The following is a 16,756-nucleotide window of genomic DNA, read 5'->3' as shown; positions in this document are numbered from 1 at the left end:
AGTAGCTAAGTAGTTACTGTGCCATTCGGCACCATGGCAAGAACTATCTCTATACTCTCGTTTTCAGACAGCACATTTGTGACCGCCACTGGAGTTTTGGTCCTGATGTCTGCAGTCATCAAAATGCGCTAGAGGGAAAAATGTTTTTTTTTTTCCTTTTTTTTCTTCCTGTTTTCCTTTTTTCATATTACAAAAAATGAAGTTGCGAAGAACCCACTCAATATAATAAACAATTTTAGGATCAATAAATAGTCATATTTTGTCGTCAAAATCCATTGTCCTGTGAGAAGTGTGAACAGCTCTGAATCTTTGAAGTGGTGTAGTTTTTTCTCTGCTTAGTGATTCCAGGTGTACTGTACCAACATTCACAAAAGCATACCTTCTTCAAATATTTGCAGATTTCAATGCATGGCGCATCATTTGAAATCTTACAATTTACACTTTCATAATCTATAAAATAATATAATATATATTATTATATAATAATAATAATAATGCTTATAAACTGTATTTGTATAGCACCTTTCATACAAATAAATACAGCTCAAAGTGCTTTACAACAGAGAGTGTGCATGCACAGAGCACTTCACATAAAAGACATAAAATAAACAAAAAAATTGAAAATAAGATGGAAGATAAAACACAATAAAAGATAAAGATAAGAAATCAAGTAAAATACATCGAAAAAATTACAATTTAATCCAATGTTATACTGGAGATAAAAGCTTAAGTGAAGAGATACGTTTTTAGCTTTGTTTTAAAACTATTCAGCGAGCTGTCTTCCCTGATATCTATCCATTTGATTTATAAATGGCTGTACTTAAAGGTATAATATGTAATATGTGGATTATTTCCCCCATCTAGTGTCTACAGATAAGAACTGCAACAACACAACGTATTGGTTGCCAAAATGCCAGAGAATGCACGGTTTCAGTCATACTGTGATAAGATCTTCACTCCGAGAGGAACATAACTTACACTAATCAGTAATCACAATCAAGTATTTCAGAGTGCCATGTAATAAGTTACGTTAGATGCTGTAGTGTGGAGATGTGTTGAAATTCTTTTATTAGGAGTTACCACTTGAGATAAACTATCTCGTTTTCAAGGGGGTCCTATACATACATATACAGACTCAGAGTACATACATAGTATACATATATACATAAAACAAACACACAAACCCCAACACACACACACACACACACACAAGTGCAATGAGAGCTAAGCATAATGTCTTGTATACAATACATATGTGAAATCACAGGATATACCCATGGAAGGATCATGTCATGAGATAACGTTAGGTCTGGCTATGCAGATTCCAAGAAAGATAACGATAGCTAGATAGCTAGCTTACCAGTCTAGTAGAAAAGTAGCCATGTCACCATGCGAAAAACTAGCACCAAAGTGCTAGTTTTGTCAACTTTTTGATCTGAACCATTGTATATGATCATAAGTAACCTTAAAACAGGGCCAAAAATGATTTTCCCTTTATTACTCCTTTAATAAAAGCTTTATTTGTTACTTATACATACGCATTAGCCCTTAATTATGCAATTATGCATGTTACTACTGTAAGCATTTCACAGTTACTGGATCTAAAGAACAGTAACTGCAAACAGTAACTGAGAACAGAGAACAGTGCCTTATTAAGGATAATATAGGTGTATATGTAAATATCAAGTGTTACCAGGGAGCTTAACAGAAAACTTCAGGGAAGAGAGAAACAAAACATATACTGTATGAGTTTATAATTAAGTGGTGCTTCAGTACTTCATGTAATTGCCTGCTTTTCTACTATTACTACTGACATTTAGTGGGGAGTATATTAAGCTTAATATGCAGAAAATTCAGATCTGACACCCACTTTTAAATGTGAGTACGTGTTCATCTCCTCTTTCAGAGTGAAGACAGGAAGTTTTAAGCCTGTTCATGGGATTTTGAGTTTCGGTCATGGTACTCTGAAAACACTCACAAAGCCCCATGGTGAATTCCCTGTCACTCATACTGTGGCTTGACAACCACTGCTGTTTGTGTATTCTGCTGTAGTTCATCCCCATAGGCACATGCATGGTCTCCTGCTGGCGCTCAGCTGTCTGTCCAGATGTCCTACTGTAGGTGTAACTGATCCATTCAAACCCCAGCCAAGACAGACAGACAGACAGCCAAGTGCCAAACAGACACACAGCGGGTTTCAGCACAGAGAAACCTTGCGCCCTATACAAAGCTCTGTCTGAACAAATCGTTGGAAGAGAAAGTCGAAGCATGTGGGAAAGCGACGTTATAGTAGGGTCTGGAACACCACTTTTGTGACCATCCTTTGGCTAACATGTTTTGATGATTGACAGGACCTTTTATTTTTATTTTTTTAAATGTAGCCCCCAGCCCCTCCCAAAACTCCTGGCATTTTTTGCCAGAAGGCCAAATCCAAAATACCTTCTGGCAACGTCTCGAAAAATTTACTTTTGAACCAAAGTACCGAGAATCATGTATGAAGACACTTCTGATTCAAACAGATTCTGAAATCAGTTTGACATTATGACATCGTTTTGACCCAGACATCCAAGATGGCCACCATCCAGTAGAATAAAAACATAGCATTTGAATAGGAAAAGGTGGTGTTTGGACTTTTTAACAGTAATATGTTAGGAAGGATCCATGTAAGGAAGGAGAATAACAATGGTAAACTATAGCTATTACGGTGGACTCACACGTCTGCGTTTCAGGCTTCAATGTTGACGCTTCTCATTCACTTTGAATGGAGCGCCATCATGCGTTGCCGAAAGGTTGTGGGTTACCTTGCGTTGCTCGCGTAGCTTGCGCTGAGAGTTGAGAAAAGTTCAACTTTTGAAGCTCTAGCACACCCGCCAGCCAATGGGTTTCATTCATGAGCCGCTGATGTCACAGGCTGTTCATGCCTCTCATCCGCCGCCATTACTCAACTGTTGTAATTTTGTCTGTACGACGGGTACTATGTCACGTATTAAAATTTTAAGAGTTTTTCAGGCAATAAAGTAACTATGTAGAAACATGTACAGGCTATACTGCTTGCTTGCTAGCTAGCTAATGTTCATCAAGGTTTCTTTGATGTTTCTTTGTTTCAATGATGTTGTAGCCAGAGGAAAATCCAGCAGAACCTGATGCTCTACTCGCTAGCCACCATAATTTGTGAGTGCCACCACACAGCTGGCATTACCCATTTGAAAAAAGCTAATGCTAGCTAACTCACGTTACCTGAATGGCTGTCTCCAAACCGAGCTTTTTCAGAAACAACAATGATGATGCACCTTGAGCAGTTGTTGCAGTTTATTAACTTTCTTAATACTGTAGTTTTGGGTCAGTGATATTTGGCTACCGATATGCTAGTGGTGTAGTTTTGTATTTGTCATATCGGAGATATTTTCCCCCATGGTTTTCCAAAAAAGTCGTTTTGGACAATGTGATTGATTGTTGTTGCCAGCGTCAGGCGTTGAAGCAAAGCCTAGCAACACAAATGTGTGAGTCCAGAGTTATAATTAGGCCTATCAAATATTTACATTTACAGGTTTGTTACTATTTTTTAATCTCAGTGTCTTATGACCTTTGCATCAATATAGGGTAAAATGCACACTACATAGATGATGTTGTGTACTTGCAAGTGATGTATATCATTCACATAAAATATTATTAGGATGATCTGTACATCTGTTACTGATCTCCCCAAAAAATAACATATAATCACAGTGCACAGTTATTCGTCTATAGGCCCATAAAAACTTTTTTTTACCTTGGTACTGCTAAACAAACTATCTCCATGAGGATATTTTGCAGTAAATAATTGAATGTATGACAAGAAATCCAATTATACTTAAAAAATAAGCTTTTTAATAGCTGTAACTTGAGCAGTTGAATAATGAAACCACTTAAAACATGTGATCAGTCTGAATCAGAGCATTGTCCCTCACTAGATACATCAGATTCCGATGAATCCCCCCCTCTTCTTCTGGACATCATCATCTTCCTCCTCTTCATCCTCCTCACTCCCATCTTCTTCGCTCTCTTCAGCTGGCCCTGGCATGGGTAGATGCATCGGGAGAGCCAGCCACGTGCGGCGGACAGGGCGACAGCGACCACCCGCCAGCTCTCAGCCATGTCAGAGTGGCAAGGGGTGGTGCTTCAGGGAGGGGTGGTGCTTCAGGGAGGAGTGGCACACTAGATATGGCAAGTAGTTGTCGCGGAGGCAGTGTTGGCGAAGGCTGTCTGCATCTGGAGGGAGATGCATGAATGATCTGTTCTTCATTCCCTTCCACTTTGCGGCACGGGCCTCGGCCATGGTGCTACTCTTCTTGTCCCCATAGATCATGTGTGGTGTGAACTCAAAGAGCTCCCCTACCACCTCTTCCTCAAGGTCAAGGCTATCTCCGAGTGGCCGTCGTGCCACAGGGTTCTTTGCCACCTTGACGACTGACACAATGACGACTTACCCTTGCTGTAAAAGCCTGAGTTGGCATCACAGCCTGTAATACAGTGTATAGCTGCACGATACAGTCTGTCATCTCCTCAGTCACCAGGCCACGACAGAAGACTGTCTCCTTCTTTCTCTTGATACAGAGCATACCAGGCAGTTGCTGCGTGATGACCGCTGCCGTGACATAGGCATCAGTATCAGCTGTATCAATGACAACAGGGTCAATGTAGCCTGACTAGTCGCGCAGAACTGCAGAAGCAGAGAAGAGGATGGTGTCAGTGCCTCAGGCTGGTCAAAACTGTAGTTCTGCATCGGTAGCTCGGTTGACAAGTTGGTGCGGTGGGAGTCAACAGGGTAGACAATCTCTGCATCTACATTCTGTGAAATGTCGGTCAGGTAGCTGCATATTCGTTTTTTGCAGCCGTCCTTTGTTGCCGATGCTACACAGCGTTGTGACCACCCTGGCAGAGGGGAAGAGGTCGCTCATGCCCATGTTAACGAGAGCAATGTAGAGTTCTTGTAGATCTACTGATTCAAAATAGTTTTTGGATGAGCTTGCACTTCTGCGTCTTGCTGTATGTGCCGTTGGAGTTGAATGAGGCAGTGTCCACCGGAAAGCTTTATGTAGCTGAACAGCGACAAGCTTACAGCTGCTTAGAGCGCACTAGAGCTAGAGTTTAGAGCTGGCTAGGCTACTGACGTTTTACCCCTGTTAGCAACGAGTGTCAGACTGTAGTTTAACTAGCCAAGTTAAGACAGCTAGCTAATGTTAGCTAGTGCTAACGTTCGCCGTCTCTGCAGTTTCACCAAAAATCTACTGTTATCATTGTCACAGCCTATGCTCTAGCCCAAAAAGTTCAACTTTTTTCAACTGCAAAAAAGCCTCCCTCTCCCACAGCATGGGTTCAGTTGAAGTCCACAATGAGTTCATCAGGGGCAAGCTTGGCTGACTGTGTGGAGGGTGGGTGAGGCTGGGTTGAATGGTCGAATTCGACCAGGTCCTGCACGCACTGCTCATCTTCTCGCTTCCGTTTTGGGTCATATTCCATGTGCTTCCTCTTGGCTTCTTTTCGGTTGGCTAGGGCATTGTGAGCTTCCCGGATCTAGGCCACAGTGTTCACATTTCTGGAGTGCACCAGAAGATGTTTCTCATTCTGGAGGATGGAGAGCCAGCCAGATTTAGCTGCCCTTGTTCAACAGCAATGGTTCCTACTTTTTCCAACATCTCATGGACCCCATTGACTCCCATTGTAGTCGAGGGTGGCCTGCAGAACAACATAGCTAGCTCAATACTGAGGTGATCAGAGAAATTATGGACTCTATGAGTCAGGTTCATGTAAGACAGACCCCAGATAGGCCCTTAAGTCCAAAATAGTTTACCAAATAATAACCAAACTTCAAACACCAGATCTTGCCTTCCCGTACAAAAGTTACATTTTCACTCTACTGGATGGCAGCCATCTTTGATGTATGGGTCAAACGGAGCTCAGAGTCTGAATCCTTATGTTAGACTTCTGTGGAAGAAGTGTAATGATTGTAGGTGCTCAGGCTCAAAGTTAATTTTTCAAGATGGCGCCAGCAGGTATTTTGAATTTGGCCCTCTGGCAAAAAAAAATGCTGGGATTTTGGGGAGGGGGCTATTTTTTTTTTTTTTATAAAAGGCCCATAGAACTCAAATCTATCATCAAAACATGTTAGATAGAGGATGGTAACAAAGTGAGGTTCTAGACCCTACTATTTTAGCAATAGTTCTCAATGTACAGCAGCATGTACTGTAGCGTTGCTGATGTGCAATGGCTTTTTTCCACAGATTGTAGACTCACATGTGTGCCGATCACAATAGCTCCATTCTAGGGATGCACCGATATGAATATTTTGACCGGTACTGATATTAACATTGCAGTCATGGCCGATAACCAATATTCACCGACATTTATTTATGTCGATTGAATCTGTATAAAAGCCAGTTTCTATCTATCTCTATTTCCAAATTATTTGAAAAAACTGATAAAGCATAGATTTACCACATTGTTTCCTCTCTAAAACAACACACAACAGCAGCTAGACAGAAATAATTATCGGTTGTTCACATCTGCCCTGTTTTGCCGATGTTTTCCGATACTGATATATTAAAAATTGACGAACATCTGCCGATACCGATATGATTGCCAATATATCGTGCATCCCTACCCCATTCACTATTCATGTTTAACAAAGCACATCATGATACTCACTCACTCCAAGATCCAGTTATGTCTTTCAGGGATCATCAGTCAAAGACAAAAGCAGCATGAATGGCTAGACTTTCACTGAAGTCCAGGGGGAAAGGCTGTGAATTCCTCCCTTTTAAAATATCTGGTCTGGTTTCAGTCAGAACTATGCAACTTGGTTTCTGGCACACTAGCGCTCCCTGCTGTCAAATAGACTAAGGGCCAGATGGAAAATGGACAGTTTGGTTCACTCAGCACTCACATTCTCACAAATGTCCTTTGTGATTTTCCAAAGGAAATAAAATCGGTTGCACAAAAATGTAAACCCATTGTATTCGCATGAATAAAAATAATAAGACAGACACATTATCAACTGAAAAAATGTATGTACACTTCCCAAAAAAAGAAGAGACTCCTTGCCTCAAAAGATTCATTAAAGTCTGCATGAAAAATATCTAATTTGGTTTTCTATGTCACACTTCAAGTATCAAGCGCCTTAATGTTTGATGAGTCTTTGGCTAGACTAGTGTTTAAGTATACAGGAGGAAGACAGACTGACCTGTGTGACAGAGATGTCCTGTGAACATCCTCTCCTGTGAGGAATGTCATTAAAATCATGCAGGGTTATCAATATTTGAAGAGCTCCATGATTTTACTCTAACATTCTCCTTGATGAACAGCCCTGAGTAGATAATGTTGCCTCCAGAGGGGTATTAGAAAGTGGGTTTAGTAAAAACTCTTGAGTTTGCTTGTGTTGTTTCGGTTCGACCTATGTTAAGGGCTTGTCCAGGGCGGGATTCAAACCCACGTTCGACAATCTCTCCCGCTGTGACAGTTGCGCAAATAGGGGCGTCTCTCTTGGAGGGACTGTCAGCGCTCCTTTGAGGAATGGGTTTCACCAGCTACTCTCATGTTTCACTCAGTTGCATTAACCCTGAGATTGAATTGAATTTACTTTTCACTAAACCTGCTTTCTGGAACACCCCCCGTGACCGTCTCCATACTACTACACATGTACAGGAGTAACTGGGGAGGCAGAGAAGAAATACAGATAAGTCTAGAAATGTTTTTATTCTAAACTGCAATGATCTTCACATCCTTAATCTCCCAGCGATAAGAAGATCTGATTTCCATAAGTGCCGCCCACCACACTGACTGTGCTCATCCCGCCTACTGCTATACCAACATGCTTGCCCATAATGTCAATGTACTGCACACAGCCGATGAGCTGCTCTGGTGTAGGTGCCAGTTTTGGCAGCGTTTCCTGTTTCCTGTTCCCTAAGCTGTTGTGTCCCTTAAGCTCAAGCAGAACAGCTCAGAGCCAGGGAGAGTGAGGAGGAGGACATTGAGTTAAGCAGCGAAGAGGAGCTAGAAGATTTAAAGTGTTTACAATCGTTAAAATCTGTGAACTGAACTGAAAGCATGAGCTTAGAGTCAGGTGTAGGGATAATAGTTTTATGTCTGTGTTATGGGACTAGTAGTAGGATTAGTACAGTTTAAGGAAACTTGCCCTAACCTTAGATGCTAAAGGGAATCAGGACACCCTAAATGTGAACGCATTTCTGAGAGATACAAGGGCCAAGTGTTAGGGCCAAGGGGTGAAATGGGATTGGGGCCAGAAAAATCTCTGTTTTGAGGGCTATGTAACCCTAACACTAAGCCCTAATCCTAGATGCCAAGGCAATTGGGAATGTGAACAGACATTTAGGTTAGGGCCAAGGGGTGAATTGGGATTGGGCCTATACTATATCACTTTAATATAAAGTCAGATATCCAGACCAGATCTCAGCAACCAGAGGAAAGAGTTGGGAGTTCTATGAAATAGGTGATAGTTTTCCTGTTCTTACAGTGCCTGCTTTAGGGACATCTCTCTCTTCTCTCCCTCTCTCCCTACCCCCACTCTGTCTGTCTCCCTCTCTTTCTGTCTATCTAGCCCCCCATCTCTCTCTCTCTCTCTCTCTCTCCCTCTCTCTCTCTACAGTAATAGGGTGTGACAGCTGGCCTGGACCCTCCATCGTTGCGGGCAAAATGGCTTTAATCTGGTTTTGGAGCCATAATGAAATGTGCTGTTCATAAGTCCCATAACCATATTAGAGGGAGAGAAACTCGATTTAGGAGGGCCTGTATGGCAACAACAGGCTCGGGCTGGGATAATGATTGCACAGGATGCGTCACCCATTCTCTCTGCTTGTCGGTGAAGGGCATGCTGGGAGGCGTGTCGGGGCGGTCGTCCTTTTGCTCATGGCATGCGCCTCAGGAATGTTGATTAAAACGTACCACGCAATGATCTCCGCCACAGACCGCAAGGAGTTACTCCGGAGTTACTGTGATACGAGTGGTTTAACCGTGGGGACAATCAGGGAAGTGTGTCCACGTCCACTTGCGTCTTATAAAACACTGTGTGCGGTCCTCAAGCACGTTAGACAGTAGCTCGTGCAAAACCATTTCTTATTTCCCTTCTCCCCTTAGCGCTGCAGACTGATCCATCATAATGAGTGTGCAAGACGGACGAGGTGTAAGCAGCTAGCTGGAAGCTCTTTTTAGTCTTGATGGAACTTCTGAAAGGATGCCGTTAACTGCTCAAATGGAACGGAGCAAAGCCTCATTTGAATCCCCCTCTCTCCCTTCTCCCTTGCCCTGTCTGTGCCAAACCGAATCGTCCAGGTCAAGACTATCACCTCTTCACGTCCTCCAAATCTCAGCACCCCACCAAGCTCAAGATAAAAAACTGGAATCAAATGCATTCATTTAGTATGGATTGGCTCTGCAAGCAGACGAAAGCACAATGTGTATTCTCTGTCCAGGTCTCCCCCGCGTAGGAAATACTGGAGGAATCTCATCAGCCCTTCACCTCAATTGCGGAGTGCTCCTTGCTTCCACCCTGCAATCAGAGCTGCAGAGCAATCAGAGCAACGGACAAGCTATGCCCATCAAGGTGACCTTTGGCTTTCTGTTTGTGATGTTTTGCAGAGAGCAGAATTTCTGCACTCTGGAAATAATAATTTCTATACTGCACACTTACAGTAGGCTACTTTTCAGGACACTGTCAAGTCTCTTCAAACATGTGAGCATGGATTATACATTGGAGTTTCTGCAAACCGACTGAAGAGTGTCGAGGGGGCTTTAGTTCAGTTTTGGCACTTATTGTTTGTTTTCCAGCTATTCGTGGGCATGAACCCAGCAAGAGCAACATTCTGTGGTGGTGTAAACTTACCTCTTCCCACTTCAACTCTACTGTTGGCATGGCAACCTGCCCAGAAACAACAAATGCATCGCAAAGCAGCAGAGAAAAGGAGCAAAAGCAAAAAGATCGCCTTTTATAGGTGTGCATTCTCTTAAAGGAGTAGTAAAGGGAAAATGCATGTTTAGCCCTGTTTTAAGGTTACTTATGATCATATACAATGGTTCAGATCAAAACGTTGACAAAACTAGCCCTATTGAGAAAGTCTGATAATTGCTCTACCACCATTTTGGTCATACAATGGATGTGGATGGGCACCTTGAAAAATCATGTTTAACGTGTTAAACTCTCGATTTCAAAGACAAGAAACTCACCGAGGGTGTAATTGGTGTCCGTTGGTGTTCTGACATAAAATGTGCCGCAAAGTTGCCACACGCACACACGCTCGCACACACAGAACCATGCACACACACACACACACACACACACACACACAGTTGTCTCTCATTGATGCACAAGTAAATTCCCATCCGACCTGACCTTTCCCATGCCTCTATTCATAAGCGCCCGTTCAAACATCTCAGCACTATGACGAGCAACCCGCTAGCGCGATGTCGCTAATTTCTCCGGCCCTGTCGCCCAGCCGGCGTCGAGAGCCCCGTACTGCACCCCACACGGCTCCAGCACACATGACCTGTTTGGCTGCTGTGATATTGGCCCGTAGAGGGCAAGGGGTCGCATTTGCATTTTAATTTTTTCCCCTTCTCTATGGCTCCTTGCATTCTTAACCACTTTGTGCTTGTTTAATGGCCCTTGGTGAAATGGAGGTATGTAATAAACAGAGGACTTCATTATGCAAATGTGGGCCCCGGCGCACTGCTGCCCCAGACGTATAAACATGCTTCTGGAGGACATGGCTCTTGGTGCACCGCTGGGATTCACAAGGCAAGGATACACTGAGGGGAAACGTGGTTATGGTTGGATTAGATGGATATGAGCGCCTGCCACACGACCGGCTGCCAATTGCTGCCCTCTGTTCTCATCGTAATGAGCGTCAGCATGCCTTTCTACCCTGTTCAAATAATGTGATGTGATGTGTGCGAGTGGTGGCAGCTGTTGCTTTGAAAATATTCACACATTTTGTAAACTGTTGGCACTCCTACAGTTTTAACAGCTCATACACATATTATACATAAAATGTTCACACAACTGTGCTGATTCGTACAATGTAAGTATCTAAGCTGTGTGACATAGTTTTCGCTGTATGGCGATTTGTTTGGCAACTGCGCTCCCCATTGAAATGTATGGCACTTTTGAGCTGCTCATTTTACATTTTTACTCTTTTTCTAACTTGTCACTATGCCTACAGTTTTAACAACTCATACACATATTATACATCAAAATGTTCACACAACTGTGCTGATTTGTACAATGTAAGTATCTAAGCTGTGTGACTCATAGTTTTCGCTGTGTGACGATTTGTTCGGCAACTGCGCTCCCCATTGAAACGTATGGCGAGTGAGTCTGCAAATTCTGTGTGTTCTGTGCTTTGGTGCTGTAGAGCTGTGCTGCTGCTCTGTGGTTGCTATGGTGACAGTTCACAGGAGAGAGCTTGAAGGTATCTTAAAGGTACACACACCTTTGTATGCTCTTTATTTATAGATTTTGCGTTATGACCATTTGTTTGATGACCATGCTCACCATTCAAACTAATGGCGCTCCACTCTAGCTTTTGAGCTGCTAATTCTGAATTTATACCTGTTTTCTAACCTGTCACCACTCCTACAGTTTTCAAGCTAAATGGACATATTATATCTCAAAATGTTCAGCTGGTTCCCAGGATTCCTATGATGTAAACATCTAAGGCTGCGTGCACACTATGGGTATGTTTAAAATGCTCTGCGGATTTCGGTAGCTTATTTTCTATTCAAAGCTATGGGAAAAGATCAAAATGCGGGCGGATATTGAAATGTGCTGCGCATTTGCGCTGTGCGCTGGCCAGAGCGGATTCCTGAAGTTGAAAATAGTTCAACTTTTTGAGAAATCCGCTATGACGTGGAGCGTATTTTCATCAGACGACCAATCATGACGGAGGTGGGATAGCAGGCACGGAGGATATCGTGAACCCATAATCGAGTCCGACCAACTCCTCTTCAGCCTCTAAATAGGCTACAGCCAGAGCAATCTTTCTACTTTTTGACATTTTCAGTAAAAGCCAAAATGTTGCAGAGTGCAAGTAAATAATGTAACGGTTGGTTACAAGATAAAACGTAAGGTAGCCTACAATGTATCGAACTTGGGTAGAGTCAAGAATGTTGTTATGGAAACGAAATACACATCTCTTTTTCAACACAAAATCCGCTCTGGGTAACTTATCCACTAGATAAAATATCCGCAGTGTGCACACAGCCTAAGCTGTGACATTTACACTTTTTGAGCTGGAGCTGTCTGAATCTGGTCATGCTCTCCCATACAAACAATTAATGGAATGTTCAGAGTGTCAGTTGTGATTTGAACTTGGGTGCATGCGCAGCCTCTCTTAAAGTTACACACACTTCTATGACTACTGTAGCATTATATTCCTACCTTCAGATGAATGATACAGATTAGATGTAACTCTAAACAATCTGGAGCTCAAGCTCTCAAGACAGTGAAGATGATTGTAGACTTTAGGAAGAAACCAGCCACCCCGCACACGCGGAGACACACACACACACACACACACACACATGCCACACTGGGGTACACTGTCCACGACCAGCTCTGACCTGAGGGGGCGGAGTCTCCCCACCACGCCGCTATCCATGCCACGGAACCCACAATTCAGCCCCTGAGTGGGCTAGAGACACACGGTCTTCGCTGGTGGGTGCATGGAGATTGCCCGGAGGTCACTGCACTGCCACCGACCGGCTCTGACCTGAGGGGGCGGAGTCTCTCCACCACGCCACTATCCAAGCCAAGGGCCCCACAACTCAGCCCCTGAGTGGGCTAGAGACACACGGTCTTCACCGGTGGGGGCGGGTAGGTGGACTGGAGAGGGGTACACTGTCCCCGACCGGCTCTGACCTGAGGGAGCGGAGTCTCATCACCACGTCACTGTCCACGCCACGAACCCCACAAATCAGCCCCTGAGTGGGTTAGAGACACACGGTCTTTGCCGGTGGGTGCATGGTGATTGCCCGGTCCATAGTAGTACTAGAGTAGTTGTTACATACAGCTGCAGCAGCTAGCCCACCTCACATTTTCTACAGGAAATGTACTTTCTAGTTGAAATTTATTCTCTCATTTACCAAATCAGGCAACTATTACAGAGATGAGCATCCAACTTTTAAAAAGTGATGTTATAATTTGTATCTGTGCAAACACCATCTGGGATGTAAAGGTTCCTTAAGTAGCATCTGTGTTCTAACAGCTCGATCAACACTCTACAAAGATGTGATTTGCATCGCATTAGTCATCACAAAATTTCTAAATTTGAAATGTCAATTTTGAAATTGTCACTTTGTGCTAAAGATCATGTTTTTTTTTTTTTTTTTTTTTTTTTTGGGGGGGGGGTTACACAATCAGCTACTACTGTGCTGCTACACTCTCATTCTTGGCCATTCTCCAGCTTGGCCAACAGGAGGAAACTAATGGGACACAAAATCACCCGTCTCTATGGGCTGTCTATGGGTCTGGCGCGCTGCTGGGCTGGCTAGCATTTACCTGGACTTTAATTAGACTGGTGAGGAAGGGAGAAACATGCAGTACACCTCTTAATCACGAGATTATCTCGGCCTACCATATCTAAATTAAGTTCAATTACAGGACCCGAGGGTGGGGGGGTCTTTATTTGGCCACATGCGACACACACACTGTGAGAGGTGACACGGAGCGCAGCTCACACACACACACACACACACACACACACGCAACTTCAGTTGTTGCCAGTGGAAATTGTTCCCTGTATTTCTCCCATCCGAGGGATGGGGGGCAGCCAGGAGCAGTGGGCAGCCATCGTTCATGGTGCTTGGGGATCAAGTCCAAGTGCTCAGTCCAGGTCTTGGTCAGGGACCGGACTGAAGAGCGATCTGTTCTTCTGCATGTTTTTCGTTTTGGATTCTTTTGGGAGGAAATCCTTTCAAACATGGGGGCAGCGTGGAGCTCGGAAGGTAGAGCGTCCGGCTGGGGGTTGCCTTAGTTTGATCCCAGCTCCCGGCAGTGTGCCGAAGTTTCCTTCAGCAAAATGCTGAACCCCGGAATTGCTCACATGCAGCATGATGGCCTAGTACCTAGTACTGTCGCCTCACAGCGAGGTCTCTGGGCCTTTCTGTGCATGTTCTCCCTCCCTCAGACGGTTCTTTGTAGAAGCTGCCACTAACGAATGACAAACGGCCGCCGGTCTGGCCGCTGGCTGAGGGAGTATGCTAACACCCTATTGTTTTAAATTCCACCTCTACAGAAGTAAATTACAGCAAAGCAGAAAGCTCCCTCTGCTGCAGCCCGATCGATCATAATGAGAGCCTCTGAAGGGAAGGAGGTGTAAGCAGCTAGCGCAGAGCACCGCTAGCCAGGATGGAACATGACTGGTGTTTACTCCTTCAGATGGTAGCTGTACGGGATCACAGAGACCTGGCCTCAACCAATGGGAGGAATAGCAATACACTATATTATATGATATTGAATAGCGCTGAAAGAACAAAAATAGTTTGCGCTCTTGAACTACAGTAGTCCAAAAACATATTTTTATTAGGTGCGTGAGCATATAAGATAAGTGGAAGGCGCTCAGACATGAAACAGAGGGAATGTCCACACTGAGGACACAGAATAGCGCTGAGTATATTTCATGTGAAAAAACACTAAATGGAAGCCAACACCCCCCCCTCCCCCCTCCACCCTCCAAAGACATTCTGAACTGATTCTGACAGCAACTGACATTCAATAAGTACTATGAAGTGATGAGATGTCAGCGACACAGCAGTGAGCGTGAATCAAAGCCAGGGAAAAGGCTGACCCCAACTATGGCTTGGTCTGCCTCCGCTCTTACAGAAGTAACATGCTGAAAAGGTCACAGCAGTATTTTGTTGTTCAGCAGTATTTTTGGGTCAGGCAAATGTCACACACAAACGTTCAAGATGTGCAATAATAATCTGGGCCAAAACGATGTCTGGAAGCCCAAGAGTGAGTTGGAAATCATAGAGAGGGGACAGCATCTGTGTTTAGCGTGTGTGTGTGGTGTGGGGGGGGAGCGGCGTGTTTGCATTCGTGCAAGCTTGGGTGCGTGTGTGTGTGTGTGCGTCATATGCTCACAGAGGCTCCTGCAGAACCATCTCCCTCACAGCTGCCCTCACAGTACATCCGAGCACCATGTTACTTCAGGTTACAAGGCTATGACGTGACAGCAGCATGGCGTTAGCAGTGGTTTACAGTCAGGAGCAGTCCTTCTCGTCTCGGATGACCTGTCACTCCACAGGTACGTGGGCAGACAGCACGTTGCTCTGATGTCTCTGTGGAGAAGGTTGTCCTGATTTTAGGATACGAGGGAGGAAAATTCTTTGGTTCTGACCTAAGAATTGTAAAATATCTACCACTGGGGTGGAGGTGAGTCACAGACGAAGCCCAACTGCCTGCCTACTTACTTACTTATTTACTTACTTACTTACTTACGAAGCCCAACTGCCTGCCTACATACTTACTTACTTACTTACTTACTTACTTACGCCTATACTATCCAATCTTGGGAATAGGCCACGAACAAGGGCTCTCCAGGCATCCCAGTCCTGGTCCAGTCTTCCCCAGCTGACCTCTTCACATCTGCATCCAGGTCACAGCACCAGGTGTTTCTTGGTCTGCCTCTTTTCCTTTTCCTGTGGATTCCCGAAGAGGGCATCGCCTTGTAATGTAAACTTTATTGAGGGATAAACCCCTTGAGATGAATCATCTCGTTTTCAAGGGGGTGCTTGAAACACAAATACAACTGCAGTACAACAACTCAAAGAAAATACATACATATATACACATACAAGTACAGCACCCACTCACTCCCAGTCCCCTAACCCACCAACAAAACCTTCAAAAGAAATTAAACACAATCTGATACAAGAACACATTGTTTTCAGATGAACAAATCGTGATGATCTAAAGTTGTACAGTGAGGAGATGGATCGGAGCGAGTCAGGCAGGCTAGTCCAGTCGGATGGGGTTTGAACTTGTGATGCAGGATACAGGCTTGCGTAGGGTGTGGCCAATCCATCTCCAGCGACCTTTGGAGGATGTCTTCCTCTACGGGATGCTGTCCTGTTTGCTGCCACAAATCCAGGTTGCTGATGGTGTTCAGCCATCGTATTCTAAGGATTCGCCTGAGGCAGGTGTTGCTAAAAGTCTGGATTCCCTTCATGGTGGCGACCTTTGTTCCAACACTATATATGTTCTAATAGTCATGCTACAAGCCATCTCCTGTACAGCCTGTACAGTGGATGTATTGTACGTAACAACAAAGGAATCTGAGTCTGATAGGAATTATTGAATTACTGGTGTAGATGACTGTTAATAAACAAAGCTTGATTTCAATGACACTAGCTCCCAGTTGCTTTGATATCATGGGAACATCCTTTCTGGCCTAGCTAGGTGAGAAAAGGTCTACAGCAGAGAATCCACATGGGGTAGAGGGGGTTACTCCCCAACCTCAGCTCTGTCGTCTGGTCCGAATGTTTATGATAACTGTTGTTGCCTGTTCATTTAATTAAGATACGTTCTGTATTTCCTTTTGTTTGAATCACATGCTTTCCTGAGGCTCCTCCTGTAATGCCCATTCCATGACATCAAATGGTGTTTTTAGCCTATCAGATTCAATATCTGGTTTCCAGTCCGAGAGTTTGAATAAAATGGTGTGTTGAAGATACCCACCCAGGTGTGCTTTTGCTAGAAACCTGCATG

This window comes from Borostomias antarcticus (assembly GCF_949987555.1).
Source record: "Borostomias antarcticus genome assembly, chromosome: 8".
In the NCBI taxonomy this organism is placed as follows: Eukaryota; Metazoa; Chordata; class Actinopteri; order Stomiiformes; family Stomiidae; genus Borostomias; species Borostomias antarcticus.
The sequence above is the reverse complement of the archived record's forward strand: the minus strand, read 5'-3'. Positions refer to the sequence as shown.